At 41.6% G+C, this 14,581-nt stretch overlaps 1 protein-coding gene across 8 annotated transcripts in view; it reads left to right on the top strand.

Annotated features, from left to right (window-relative positions):
- Positions 1-13,921: 13,921 nt before the first annotated feature.
- VPS13B (vacuolar protein sorting 13 homolog B) overlaps positions 13,922-14,581 on the top strand; it is a 370,069-nt gene continuing 369,409 nt past the window's right edge. For 4 of the 8 annotated variants that reach the window (XM_053395521.1, XM_053395520.1, XM_053395519.1 and 1 more), the window contains exon 1: positions 13,927-14,136. The gene's annotated coding sequence lies outside the window, so the exon portion shown is untranslated. Of the gene's footprint in view, positions 14,137-14,581 lie in introns of all 8 variants that reach the window. The other 4 variants (XM_053395523.1, XR_008331404.1, XM_053395524.1 and 1 more) reach the window with 4 other exon arrangements.

The following is a 14,581-nucleotide window of genomic DNA, read 5'->3' as shown; positions in this document are numbered from 1 at the left end:
AACACATCAGACCAGCAAAAAAGAAAGAAAGAAAGAAAGAAAGAAAGAAAGAAAGAAAAGAAAAAGAAAAAAGTGGGGGGAGAGAAGAGGGGGGAAAGCTCTACTAAACAGAACTATCTTTGCCCAAGAATTGACCAAGCTGGTGTCCCTTGGCATGGAATTCCACAAAGAAGTCTCTACAACTTGAGGGGCCTTGCCACCAAACATATACTGTACCTTACATGCAAAAAGTCCCAGCAACTCCAAGTAAGGCTGAGCCTGGGAAAGACTTTCTGAGACCCTGGGAGAGCTGTTGCCAGTCAGTGTGGGCAGCACAACAGCTGATGAACCATGTTCTGACTCAGTATAAGGCAGCCTCCTATGTTCTTAACTGACTTAGAGACTGTTCACATTCTTCTGTTTTTCCTAATGTAAGAAGTCATTGGCTGTGTGCATGTGGTCACAGGGAGAAATGTTAAGTGTGATACAGGGAGAACGTGGATGCAGTCAAGACTTTTATCCAGCTGCATTGATCACAGGAAATGCTACTGGCTGTGTTCATGCAGATCAAAGACCATCTAGCTGTGAGACCTGCTCCCTGTTTTCAGTCCGACTCATCTTCCACCTGGCCTGGAAGGGCCCTCGCTGACTCCAGCTACGAAGTCTCCTCCTGCTGCTGAAGGTCCTTAAGGACCATCTAGCCGTCAACCCTTCAAGATCTGGTCCCTGCTCTCTGGCTCATTTCCTTCCAACCTAGCCAGGTGGGGCCCCAATTTGATGGAGGTGTTGTTGCTTGAGGCAATGTTTACTTTTGTTTTAAGGTTTATGGTTTTTGTTGCTATTTAGATTTCATTTTTGTATTTCTGTTATTGAGTCTTAGTCTGAATGATCAGTGGGTTGTTTCATTGTGTAACAGCTCCGTCAATAGAACATGAGACTCTTAATCTCAAGGTTGTGGGTTGAGCCCCACACCGGTCGAAAGATTCCTGCATTGCAGGGGATTGGACTAGATGATCCTCACCATCCCTTCCAACTCTACAATTATATGATTCTATGATCTTAGTGCATATTTGTTAACATGAGACTGCTTTTGTAACGGTTAGTGAATTATCTTGAAATATTGCTAGGTTTTATAATGTGAGCTTTTCTAATGCTGTGAGCTGCTTTGAGCATGTTTTACCCTGGAAAAGTAATATACAGTACACTAGTGGTAGTGATGTGTTGTTGTTTTTAGTGATGATTTGCTCATACATATAAAAAATGTCACAAGACACTGGAGTTTCTGCTGCAGTTAGTCTCATGCTGTATCATCCAATGCCACTTGACATGAAGACATATTAAGGTTCATGTTTGGCTTAAGATTAAAATCTGCTGATACTGGTATCCAGTACACAGCACTCTCTTCCCAGTCTACCACAGACCTTACGTAATCCTATCTTCAGGTAAGCAGAAATCAGCAAATAATTAGCATAAATATTCCCAGCTTTGTAACACACAGAGACCTATGTCCCCTTCACAGGATTTCCTTACCTCTACACACAACAAATAAAAACTAACTCGAAGCACAGTTGTAATATTATTTATATATAGACCAGAAACTTAACTTTCCATCCAGGACAGAAGCAATGAAAGCAAGCAGACATCTTTCTTGCTACTAGTGTTAAACAAGAGCAAGTCCCCAGCTGCCACATTGCATTGTATGGGGATATTTTTGGAGTTTGTTTTGTATGGGAACCCAGGTTTTATAGCCAGATTTCCTGGCAGCACGCTGTGCAGGTTGCATGTGAAATCTGATTGAGGTGAGTGAATTAATGTGGTGGCGGTTTGGAATGTCGTCCAGCTGCCAGTTAGAATTATGTTTGTTTGCCTTTGGCATAAGTGTGAACGGAGCAGCCATACATTTCAGAAGTGTGAGCGTACATTTTTACATCTCACACTAATGAATACATTTTTTTGTATCCTTCTCACTTGGGAGAATGTATTTGTGGCTGTTGTTTACCACTTGTGTGGTACGGGGTTGGGGGGACTTTGACCTCAGATTTAATGTGGCAAATACAGCACTAGATAGATGAACGAACTTAATTATGTCTGCAATTAGAAACATAAACGAGGCCATAAGATTTAGGGCAAATTTTGGATGGCTGAAAGGCAGTGTTATAAGAATAACAAATCTTTGGAGACAAAGTTATTGAAAGATTTATTTATTTATTTAGCGCAAAAAATGTATTTTCTTTAGAGGGATTTTAAAAAATAAAATAAAAAATCACCAGTTTCACATGCACACCCTATGTCTCATCCTCATGCACAACCTCTTTTATCAACAAGCTGATGGTAATACAATTTACAGCGTGTTTTTCATGTGGAAGGTACTATATAAAATTAAATTGCTGTTGCTGCTGATATGGCCAGAATTTTCCTCCCAACCAAAGCTGTCAATAACTGACACTAAACCAATAAGTTACAAAGTACACTGCAATAGTGTCAGACACCATTGGCTTCGCTCTCTATCCTAGATAAACTTCTTTCTTTCTTTAAACAGATTGGAGGTTCAGTAGGAGAGGTTACATTTCTATACGGTGTAACCCATTTTTATCACCTTCTAATTAATGCATACAAAATCCCCTCTTTTTATGTGTTTTGTTGACATGCTTTTTCTAATTGAATGTAGATGTGTCTGCCTGGCCCTGTCTAAATTACTTCAGGACATGAACTTGGGGATTTGAATATGTAACTCACTTTCACAACAGCTGACATGCCAAATTGTGTAATAACAATTACAATTGGAAATAAACTCTCTTTGCTTGCAGTTCTTTACGCTGAGCAATTATATGCAGTGTTTTATTTATTTGTTTTTAATCAGGATATTTCCTGCGTACCGAGTGTCAAATACTTGTAATCTAATCAGTTGTGAAGGACACATTAATGCGTAAATCAGCAGGAGAGGATCATGCCCTGGCCTTCATACATTTTGATTTTAGAGAATGTACAAATCTTCAGATATTACGTAGGGCACATGTGTTTTGCTACTCAGACTTGTAGTACAAGACTATAAAATGTAGAAAGTCCCGTTCAGACTGTTGCAGTACGAATGCTTTCCAAGATGAAAAGAGGGTTTGCAATGGTAAAATATACTGCATTCTGTTAAAAACAAAATGTGTTCAGTACCTACTAGAAGAATGGGTAAATCAATCACAACAGATATAAACAGAGGCAATTTTGACAAACATGTTCTATAAAATATGTACAAAGTTCATTGCTTCTCCGATGTAACTATAGTTCTGGAATTTTTGGCACTTTACCCATAATTCTGTTTTCATACACAGAATAAGTCGGGGGGGGGGGGGGGAAATATCTCCAGATATCTGTCTTTGAGCATCTCCCACCCTCCCCTTCCGCCCCAATCCATTTTGGACCAATTGTGGACTCTTGACCTATGAAAGAAAGCTAAAGTTGCTTTAATATGAAAATAGGGACATTTGATTGATTTGGAACAGAGTGTCTTCATTTTCATGCAGTGTTGGTGAGTATGTGATTGAGTGATAGCCAAGAGGTATATATGCAGATCCTGTTAATTCACAGGCTTGTGAAAACACAATTTAAGGACTGTAGGATCACATGATAATAGATTCCTCTTTCCACAATGAGCTCGATCCAAGTCCCAGGTATGAAAGCACTTGGAACTGAGGTTCGAAATCAGAATGCAATGTTTCCAAAAATTTGAGGTATATGGAACTGGTATTGAGATTTGATAGGCAAGTCTCAAAATGCTAACACTGTGGATTCCATTTCCCCCCTTTCACTTTTACCCTTGTAAGTTCAAGAACATTGCGATTATAGTGTGTTTCATGAACATGGGAACTCCTCCTATATATCCTTTCTTTAAATTTAAACTTAGACCGATCCACCTCTCCTTGACTACTTCCTTGTTTTTGCCAAAATGGCTGCATTTGTCAGCAGCAAAACCTGAACAGAATTTTTAGCTGACCTGCTCCCTCTTCTGGCTGGCATCTAGCTTTGCAGCACCAGAAGGAAAAATAAACAGACTACACGTGCATAGGTTTATTTAAAATAATGTTTTGTGTTTATTTCTTCTGATTATCCGCAAGTTTAGTGGGGTTTTTTATGAGAGATATTAATCTTGAGTGTGACAAGAGAGGACACTGGTGTATAGGTTGGAGTAGCTTAATGTACCGTCGGGTATATGATCTTTAGTTTCATTTTTTGAAACAGTGAATAAGTTGAGGTGTAGTGTGATAGCACCACAGGAGTGCAAGATGAGAAGTCACAACTACTGAGAACCTGTGACCAGTAGTGGCCAATTTATTCTTGTTCTTTGCGGGTCTCTGTTTGGGTTCCCTCATCAAAAACTCCCTTTCAAAAATGGCAGATTTCAGTCCCACGGTGTTTTAAGGACACAGTAGACGCCGCAGTGTCAGGTTTCCTGGACATCCAGTCAGCTGGCCCCCAAGGACCATTCTCAGGACACCAGGCCCTATATACCCCCTGCTTCAAAGCTAGCTCCTCAGTCCAAGGAACTAAGCTCTGGAATTGGATTTTTGCCTAGCCCATGCTCCGTATTCCGGGTTGCTGCTTTGCCTGAGCCCACTCCTGCTTCTGGCCCATTTGGGTGGATAGTCAACTCCTGAAACCTGATGGGCCAGATCCAACTGAGGCCAGAAACACATCAGACCATGTATGCTTTTTGCTCAGCTTGAGATGAAATGATCAATATTTCACAGCTGAAGGGACGCGGGTGGCGCTGTGGGTAAAACCTCAGCGCCTAGGACTTGCCGATCGCATGGTCGGCGGTTCGAATCCCCGCGGCGGGGTGCGCTCCCGTCGCTCAGTCCCAGCGCCTGCCAACCTAGCAGTTCGAAAGCACCTCCGGGTGCAAGTAGATAAATAGGGACCGCTTACCAGCGGGAAGGTAAACGGCGTTTCCGTGTGCTGCACTGGCTCGCCAGATGCAGCTTGTCACGCTGGCCACGTGACCCGGAAGTGTCTGCGGACAGCGCTGGCTCCCGGCCTATAGAGTGAGATGAGCGCACAACCCTAGAGTCTGGCAAGACTGGCCCGTACGGGCAGGGGTACCTTTACCTTTTTATTTCACAGCTGATTCAGTTCTGTCAATAGAGCTAATAGGAGTTTGGATTTGATATCCCGCTTTATCAATACCCGAAGGAGTCTCAAAGCAGCTAACATTCTCCTTTCCCTTCCTCCCCCATAACAAACACTCTGTGAGGTGAGTGGGGCTGAGAGACTTCAAAGAAGTGTGACTAGCCCAAGGTCACCCAGCAGCTGCGTGTGGAGGAGCGGAGACGCGAACCTGGTTTACCAGTTTACGATTCTACCGCTCTTAACCACTACACCACACTGGCTCTCTACTCTAATAGAGAGTAATTACCTGTGCCCAGGGTGGTGAACCACCAAGCCTGCAATCCTTAGGCAGAAGATGAGAAAGAAAAGACTGTCTTGCCTCTTCCAGTGCTCTGCTGGAAGTAAGAGAGAATGAGCACTCTTGTGCTTCTCTGTAGTTTCCCTGGTTTTTATATATATAATTATTCTCTACTGTTGGGAAGACTCAATATACTCAATGCCCAGCTATTTGAATATATTGAACACTTTTCATACAATTTATATTGTTTAATTATGCAGTGACTGAATACTTAGGATTTCTTCCCACCCCTTCATCCTTACTTATACTTGGGAGCTAAACAGTAAAGAAATTCTTGGAAGTCAGCATAACAGTAAGTTAAAAAAAACAACACCAGAAGTTGAACAATACATGCAAACCAATGTACTGAATCTCAAAGAACAAATTAATACAATTGCACTCAGACAGAAGTGTACTCTGTGTATATATGGGCCAAATTAGGATCCCTGTTCATATTAAGCATATTAAGGCAACAGGAAAATACTTACTGCTTGTCACTGTTGTTTTCCATAATTATTGTATTTCTAACAGCGTGCTAAGTTTGCAGATTACTAGGATCAGTCCCAACCCATGCTTTTGTAAAAATAAAAACTCTTCCCATGTATTTGACTGTAGCCTCCATATTTTATGTTTTTAGTGAAATAACATTTATTGAAACTGTCCATGTTCCAATGGGATCCAATGGGATTCCAAAGTGCACAATTAAGCGGATGGAAAACAAAGATATTGCTGTTGTGTCAGCGTGAAATAAATCTGCTTAACTTCTTCACCAATCTTGTGAGATACAAGTAGCCCTTTACTTCTGTTTTCCAAGGTGTCAACTGCACTTACTGCCTTTTTCAAAGAAGCCTGATGTTTCTCCACAAAGCTCATTACATTGTTTTTGGATAAACTTGGGTGGCATCAGTCATACTACAAAAAGACGTTAAGTACCTCCCTGGAAAGCAACAGAATCATGCACATCATGGAGTAAAAAACTCTTTTCAGATATTTATATTGCAGTAGGATAGGAGGAGGAGGTGCTGCTCTGATTAGAAAGGAGTAGGAGGAGAGCAAACCATCAGGATGTCAAGTCCATTGAAGAAGAAAAGGGAAAAAAGAACACATCTGTTCTCTATTCTCCTTCTCCCAGTGTCTGGAAACACACAGATCTAATTTCTCATTGCAGCTGGCCACAGGGAGGTCAATTTGAGTGTATTCCTATTCTCTGAAGATTATCTCTAGAATTCTTTGGTTCCAGTCCCAATTTCTAGCTGTCTTCTGCTTTCAGCCCGGTTTGCAGAGTGCATTTTGCTCAAATGCACTTTGTTGAAATTTGTATGTGATTCTTGAATCCACTACAAAGTTGACTCCTGAGTTCCGCAGAGAGGAATCTAGTTCCCCCTTGTTGGTTCACATGTGGCTGTTGTTTCGTATGATTGCCTTTAAGCTCTCATCCCATGCGATTCTCCATGAATCACTGCCCACTTAGTTGCTCTCAACTTCCTCTGCTTTATGTTTAGATTTTAATCATTTTCCTTAGAATGTTACAAGGGGTTCATCTGTGCTCCTGAAAAGGAACTCTCCAAGGCTATTGACAGGATGTTTTGGTATTTGGTCAATAGGTTGCATTTCAGAAACAGGCAGAAAGAACTCTTGTCCAAATAGCACATGCTCTGAGCTGATTGGGTAACGTCCCAAAGCTCCCCTTGTTGAGGGGGAGAAGGTTCAGCAACGGACCAAATGACTTTAGCGTGCATGTATTGCTCCTTTGGGGTTCCGATTATTTTTAGACTTTCAGGTTCAGATTAGGCATGCTGGAAGAAGATTAATGAAACTTTGGAAGGATGGTACAGAAGAAGATTTGCTCCTAAATACTTGTTGGAATTATGTGGCCTCAATAGTTATTTCCAGAGTGATTTCTATATATTCGGCTGCTTATATTCCAAAAGTAGTTGAATAGACATTTCCTGGTTGAAAGGATAGGCCCACCCAGCACAACCAAATACTTTGCTGCCCCAGCCAGTATGGCCAATGATCAGGGATGATGTCAGTTGTAGTGCAGCAACATCTGGAGGGCATCATATTGGCTTACCCCTGCTCTCTACCCATGGGCTCTAAGTAGTAGAAATGCATGCTGAAAAATCATTTAAAAATAAATAAATTCTGGAACACCAAAGTGGAAATTCTTCCTTTTTGAGATTCTAGTTTGATCAATCACATGTAGCCAGAGCCTCTTGGCTCTACTATAATCCATTTAAAAACAATGTAACCTATCAATTGAGTCAGCTGGATAAAGAATGGCTGGGTGGTGGGGAGACAAAATGTGTTAATGGATGGATTTGTCTAGTTTAAACAATATTTTTGAATTGTTTGGCATTAGGGTGAAAGAATAAGATCCAGTAGATGTACGGTGGGAATAAAGGTTTTAATTCTTTTTGGGTATCAATTTATGATACTGTCAGGCCGTTCTTAGCACTTTTGGCTCAGGAGAGGAAATGGACTTTAGTCTAACCTTAAAGACTTGAGATTTGGAAAAGTCAGCAGTTCCTTAATGTTTGCTGCTCACGCGGGAGTTTTAACTGTTTGCCAAATTAGTGAAGCAACCTTTCCATCTCCTTCTCTAAAGATGGCAGAAAGTGTTTTGTTTCTGGAAGAAGGAAATGGGGATGTTGACCCTATGCACTGGAAGCATTTTCCTTCATCTCCTCTTGAGACATACACTTACATATGAGCAGGATTTACACAGCATTGTAGGAGGAAATGGTCATGCAAAAGCAGCATTTCTGAATAAACACAAATAAAAATGTGAGATCACTGCATATGTAGTATTTCAATAAGAAATCTAGTATTTCTAACATCTATGTGATACACTTTGAAAACAAATGGTTTCTCAGAAAGAAGTTGTCATTCATGTTTCACTCTGTAATAACGTTGTCCAACTTTAAAAAACAGAATGAATATTTAATACTGGTAGAAATGTTTCATTCAAAATGCCAATTTCCATTTGGGAATAATATTCATTTGTTGTAGCTCAAATCTTCCCAGAATATCTAAATGAGTATGTATTTCATTAAAAACAGGGTAAAGCTGCTTTTGCAAGTTCACAGATTTTATTTCTTGTAAGACCAAGGGCATAAATCTGAGGACATCTGGAGGTTACAATAAATCATGGACCGTTTCTTTAAAAAAAATATTTTAAGGCTATTTATCATATTTGTACATTGTATACTGCAACCAGAAACACTTTTGGGTGGATGCTTCTTGGTTTCAGAAGTATTCACTCATGAGATGTTCAAGTGAAAGATGTTTTTTTGTCCAACGGAACAATAAAACACAAAATGGAAAATTGCAAAATAACTTCAAACATTTTGGTCACAAATCTGATAAGAAGGTTGAGAATTACTGTGCATATCCTTAATCCTCACAATCAGTTTTATGTTCAAGATTATTTTGCCAGCAACACATTGAAGCCTAGCCCCTGGAATACTTTATTTTTTTAAAAAAAGTTTGATTAAGGATAAAGATGTTTATGATGTTTGTTATAACATCATAGAATCATAGAGTTGGAAGAGACCACAAGGGCCATCGAGTCCAACCCCCTGCCAAGCAGGAAACACCATCAGAGCACTCCTGACATATGGTTGTCAAGCCTCTGCTTAAAGACCTCCAAAGAAGGAGACTCCACCACACTCCTTGGCAGCAAATTCCACTGTCGAACAGCTCTTACTGTCAGGAAGTTCTTCCTAATGTTTAGGTGGAATCTTCTTTCTTGTAGTTTGGATCCATTGCTCCGTGTCCGCTTCTCTGGAGCAGCAGAAAACAACCTTTCTCCCTCCTCTATGTGACATCCTTTTATATATTTGAACATGGCTATCATATCACCCCTTAACCTCCTCTTCTCCAGGCTAAACATGCCCAGCTCCCTTAGCCGTTCCTCATAAGGCATCGTTTCCAGGCCTTTGACCATTTTGGTTGCCCTCCTCTGGACACGTTCCAGTTTGTCAGTGTCCTTCTTGAACTGTGGTGCCCAGAACTGGACACAGTACTCCAGGTGAGGTCTGACCAGAGCAGAATACAGTGGCACTATTACTTCCCTTGATCCAGATGCTATACTCCTATTGATGCAGCCCAGAATTGCATTGGCTTTTTTAGCTGCCGCGTCATAAAACACCCCAGTAGAATTGTGATTCCCCCTTCTCTTTCCACTGCATTCATGGATAGAAGACTGAAGGTTGTAAAGATATCAATAAGTTTCCAAAGTTTAAAGCTTCAAATGTCTGTCAAAGGGAGTCATATCTGATAATAACTTTTAATAGTCTGTTATGACGTCCAAATGTCCAATGTAGTTTGAAGATAAGCTCCCTGTCCGTGATATTAGGTGCAGAAAATAAAGGACCACTATCTTGTGTGAAATGTCTCTGGTTTTTCTTTTCCATGGGAAACCTTAATATTATGGGTAATCTGGAATACTTTACTGCATTTCTAATCAAAGGCGCAATATAAGAAATGACTTATTTATTGCTGGCAAAATCTAAAAGATTTAAGTTCAAGATACACAGCCTAAATTATAAGTTATGTACAGTACTACTTTTCTGTAGTGTGGAGGAATCATATTATTTCCTCCACACTAATAATGTGGGTTTTTTTATTCTGCGTAGAATGTAAGGATTAACAGTTCTGTAAGATGTCTTGTGTTCCTGCTAAGAAATGTGGAGATACATTATGTCAGCAGGAGGCCAAGAAGTTGACTCAGTGACACTTAACTTGCCATTGCCTACAATTGTTTTAAATATTAGATTGTTATATCTTCTTATTCCTCTTCCTCAAGTTACAATGGCGTTTCAAGGCCAAAAGAAGATACCCTATTATTGCCACCTACTGGCTATAACATAATACTTCCCAATTATAATTGCCCATAAACTATTATCTTCTAAGAACTTCCACAAAATTGGCAGCAATTGACCCTGAAAGATATGACCCAAAGCTAAATTTAAATGCTGAAGTTCTTCATCTTGCGGAAAAGAAGCTCCCTCTCATCCCTGCATCTCAAATAACCCTATACTTTACTTGATTATCAACTCATTCTTCTACCCTGAAAACTTCGCAAAGTGCCAACCTATCCAACAGTGAGATAGCTATATGAGGTTATATAAAGGCACCAAGACATCAGAAGCTGGCAAATTCTAGTTGGCCAGTTGGTATACATCCTATTGGATCATAGTTCTAGGCCAATGATGTGACAGAATCCAACCAAAAATTGAAATGATTGGCTGTGGGGACCATGGCTGGAGACAATAAAAGAGCAAGTCTTGGGCAAGGAAAAAGTGCTACTGGTGTGCAACTGTTGGGTAGCTGAAGGAAGAGTTGGAAGTCAGGTAGTGGGTATTGAGGAACTTCAGAAGTGGCTTGGACAGGCTTGGGAACCAAGAGCTATCATCACTAGACTAGGACTGAGAATGTTCATAGGGAAGAGTTTATGACTGTAGAGACAAACCTCAGAAGAATTCTGTAGCCAATTGTCAGCAAGATTGCTGAAATATTGAGACAGAAGCGTTGGCTGGACCAGGGTAGAGACGGAAGCAGAAGTCCTATGAGAAGTATGAGAGACTCTGGAAGGAATAGGGCATTAATCAGTTTGAAGACTTCATAGTCCTGAGTTCAGGACTGTTATAGGGAAACTGGCTTATGTTTGGAAAGGGGGAGGAACTGAAGTGCAAGTGGCAGGAACCCTATATTGTGTTGGTTATACTGCTTAAAGTTATAGTAACATATTACTGTAGTGTATACATACTTATTTAAAGTAATTGTAGCAAAGTAAAGTTTATTACTAGCTGATTAAGTAACCAAACATACATACATCACAATCTGTTTATGTTAACAATTTTAAATAAAATGTAGTATACTCTGTATTTATATTTGGATAGCTGTGCTGTTTTGCCCTATGCTTAACCATAGCTACTGATGGATAAACATATTAAAGTGAGATAACATGGTGGGTAGCAATAACAAAGGGCGAAGAAAGAAATTGATGGGTCATAGCAGGGAAAACTAAAAGTGTGAAATAACCCCCTCAATAATAAATGAGTGAGGTATTTACCACGAGGACAAGTACATGGATTGGTTTAAAACTATAACGTGAATAATATTCCAAATTCCTTTGTCTCAGAACCCAGAAAAGGATTTTCATCAGAATTTTTTATGTTACATTAAAATTAAATGTATGCTATGCAGTTTCTTGTAATCCTTGCATTTGGCCCTGACCATTGTTGCATCTGCACATCTACACTTCAGCCCAGGATTTCTATTCCCCCCCCCCCAGAGAGATTTTAACCCTTTTCAAGAGTTTCCTAGGGCAGCTTACAAAAAAAGTTTAAATTACAATAAGATTAAATCAAAACAAAACATGGCAGTATAAATGAAAATATGCCCACACACCAGCATAAAAGCAGTGTACAAATTATAAACCCTGGGAAAATAAAAAGGTCTCTGCATAGTGCCAAATTTACATCAAGGTATTTGCCAGGTGAGCCACCCTGGGAAAAGCTTTCGACAGCCAGAATGCTATTCCACTGAAGCTACCTGCCACACCTTAGAATCTTACGTAACTGTAGATTACATGAATACTGAAACACAGTTGTAGTTAATGACAAAATAAAAACTGACAAATCACCAGGTCTGGATGGCATCCAGGTGAAAATTCTTAAAATGAACCGACCTGGACTCTGCGATCGTCATCTGAGGCCTTTCTTTGTGTGCCTTCTCCATGAGAGGTCCAGAGGTTGGCAACGTAAGAACAGGCCTTTTCTGTGGTGGCTCCATTTGTGGAATGCTCTCCCCGCAGAGTGCCTTAATTACATATCTTTAGGCGTCAGATGAAAATGTTTCTCTTTAACCAGGCCTTTGGCTATGTCCTTCTAAATGTGTTTGTGCCAAGGAGGTTATTGGTTTGTTTTTGTTATGTATTTTGTGTTCTCACTTTGCATTTTTATGTTGTGAACTGGCCTGTGATCTTCAGATGAAGGGCAAGATACAAATTTAATTCATAATAGTAATAAAATTAAAAGAATGTGAATGTGAGAATATTAAAAAATATGCAACTTGCTTCTAAGACCAGGCTCCATATCATAGAACTGGAAAGTGGCCAACATAACACCAATGATAAAAGTCAGATTTACTGAAAGTGAGACCAATTTGCTTAGTATCTATCTTAGGAAAAATCCCATTTTGTTTAAACTACCTGGTATTGGGGCCTGTGCTTTTTAACTTGTCAATGTATTAATTATGATCGATGAGTAGTGAGGAAGCCAAATTTGCCTATGATATCAAATGGTTCAGGGTAGTTTAAACAAAATGGGATTTTTCACACCAAGTGAATAGATAGTACAAAGGCAAACACAATTTAATAAACACAAATGTAAAGTGATGCACCTTGGGGATCTTTAGGCAAAAGGTGCACAAGGAGGAACATGACTGAGTGTATAGAACTATGTATGTTGCGGAGACTCACTCCTAAACTTCCTTCCTTCCTAAAACCCTCATCAGCGAACAAGCCAAAAGCCAGCGCAAAACTGCATAAAATCAAGATAAACAAACCAGCACATGGAAAAGTAATGCGGGTCAGTTATTTAATAATAATAATAATAATAATTTATTTATATCCCACCCTCCCCAGCCGAAGCGGGTTCAGAGCGGCTAACAGTAAAAATAACAATTTACATAAAATCACAATCAATTAATTGAAATACATTCTAAAATCAAATCAGGATCAAATCAATTCAGGATCAAATTAATGGCAACCATTGGGCTAGAGTTCTATGAGGATTACCAAAAGGAGGTACTTAAATGCACGTAATCAAAAATGACTGGGTGTGTGTATGTGTACAGTGGTACCTCGGGTTAAGTACTTAATTCGTTCCGGAGGTCTGTTCTTAACCTGAAACTGTTCTCAACCTGAAGCACCACTTTAGCTAATGGGGCCTCCTGCTGCTGCCACGTCGCTGGAGCACAATTTCTGTTTTCATCCTGAAGCAAAGTTCTTAACCTGAAGCACTATTTCTGGGTTAGTGGAGTCTGTAACCTGATGCGTGTGTAACCTGAAGCGTATGTAACCCGAGGTACCACTGTATTTCAAAAGTCTTCCCGCGGCTCTAGGCAGACCACAGTGCAGGGGCCAGGAGAGCCTCTTCAGGAAGGTCCTTCCACCACCGGAGCCTTTTATGTTCCCTGAGGCTGTGCGGGCAGCGCGTGGGAAAAGCCGACAAAAGGCGCCAGCGAGGGAGCCCAGGGCATTTCCAAGAGATAGGAAGTAGTAGTTAAGAGAGGTGGCCAACGAATACAGCACTTTCCCCTCTCCCTCCCACCTCGCACAGCCTCAGGTCCGGGCAGGAAGCCGTCGCCGGGAGCTCCGCGCGCCTCCTCTCCCTTCCTCCCTCTCTTTCTCCCGCAGCCCTTCGCGTCCCCAGCTGAAGCCTCTCTCGGAAGCTTCCCGCCGGATGGTGTCACCGCCAAATGCGTCCGGCGAAACGGAGGCGGCGGTTGTTGTGAGGCAGGAACCCGGAACTGCCTCGGCGGCCGACCAAACAAACAAACCAACCCCAGGCTCTCTTGGCCCTTGGCGACGCCTTCTGGGCTGCTGAGCATGAAGGGCCGGGCTGCGGACGACGGGGCGCCTCGCGGGGAGTGAACCACCGCCGGCGAGCCGCTAGCAGGGGAAGAAGCCCCATGAGGAAGCCGAGGCCGTGGTAGGGTGAGGGGCGTCTCGGTGGGGGGCGGCGAAGGGCGGCGCGCGCGCTCAGCTTGGGGGGGGTCTCGGGGTGCCTGGCGGGGGGCGTTGAAGCAGGAGGAAGGCGGCGGGGAGAAGTTGCTGAAGAGGCGTGTTGGAAGAGAGACAAGGGTCCTGAGCCTGGGGGGCATGAGATTGAAGGGTTGGGTTCCCCGTGGCAGAATACGCGCAGGGCGACCTGCCCTCCCGGAACCCACGTGCAAGAAACTGCTAAAAGTTTACACCTGGTTGGTTGGACGCTTCCCGAGTTTGGGTCGCGTGCCAACAAGGATGAAGTTTGTATGGTGGTGCTGGCCTTAAGAGAGAATAGCAAAATAGCTTACAGCTGTCACCTGTGACGCTGTGTGCCGAATGCATTGGTTGTTTTTAGGATGAAGAACGCTAGGGACATTACAATAATCCCA

Source organism: Podarcis raffonei, chromosome 7 (genome assembly GCF_027172205.1).
Source record: "Podarcis raffonei isolate rPodRaf1 chromosome 7, rPodRaf1.pri, whole genome shotgun sequence".
NCBI classification, from domain to species: domain Eukaryota; kingdom Metazoa; phylum Chordata; class Lepidosauria; order Squamata; family Lacertidae; genus Podarcis; species Podarcis raffonei.
The sequence above is the reverse complement of the archived record's forward strand: the minus strand, read 5'-3'. Positions and strand labels throughout refer to the sequence as shown.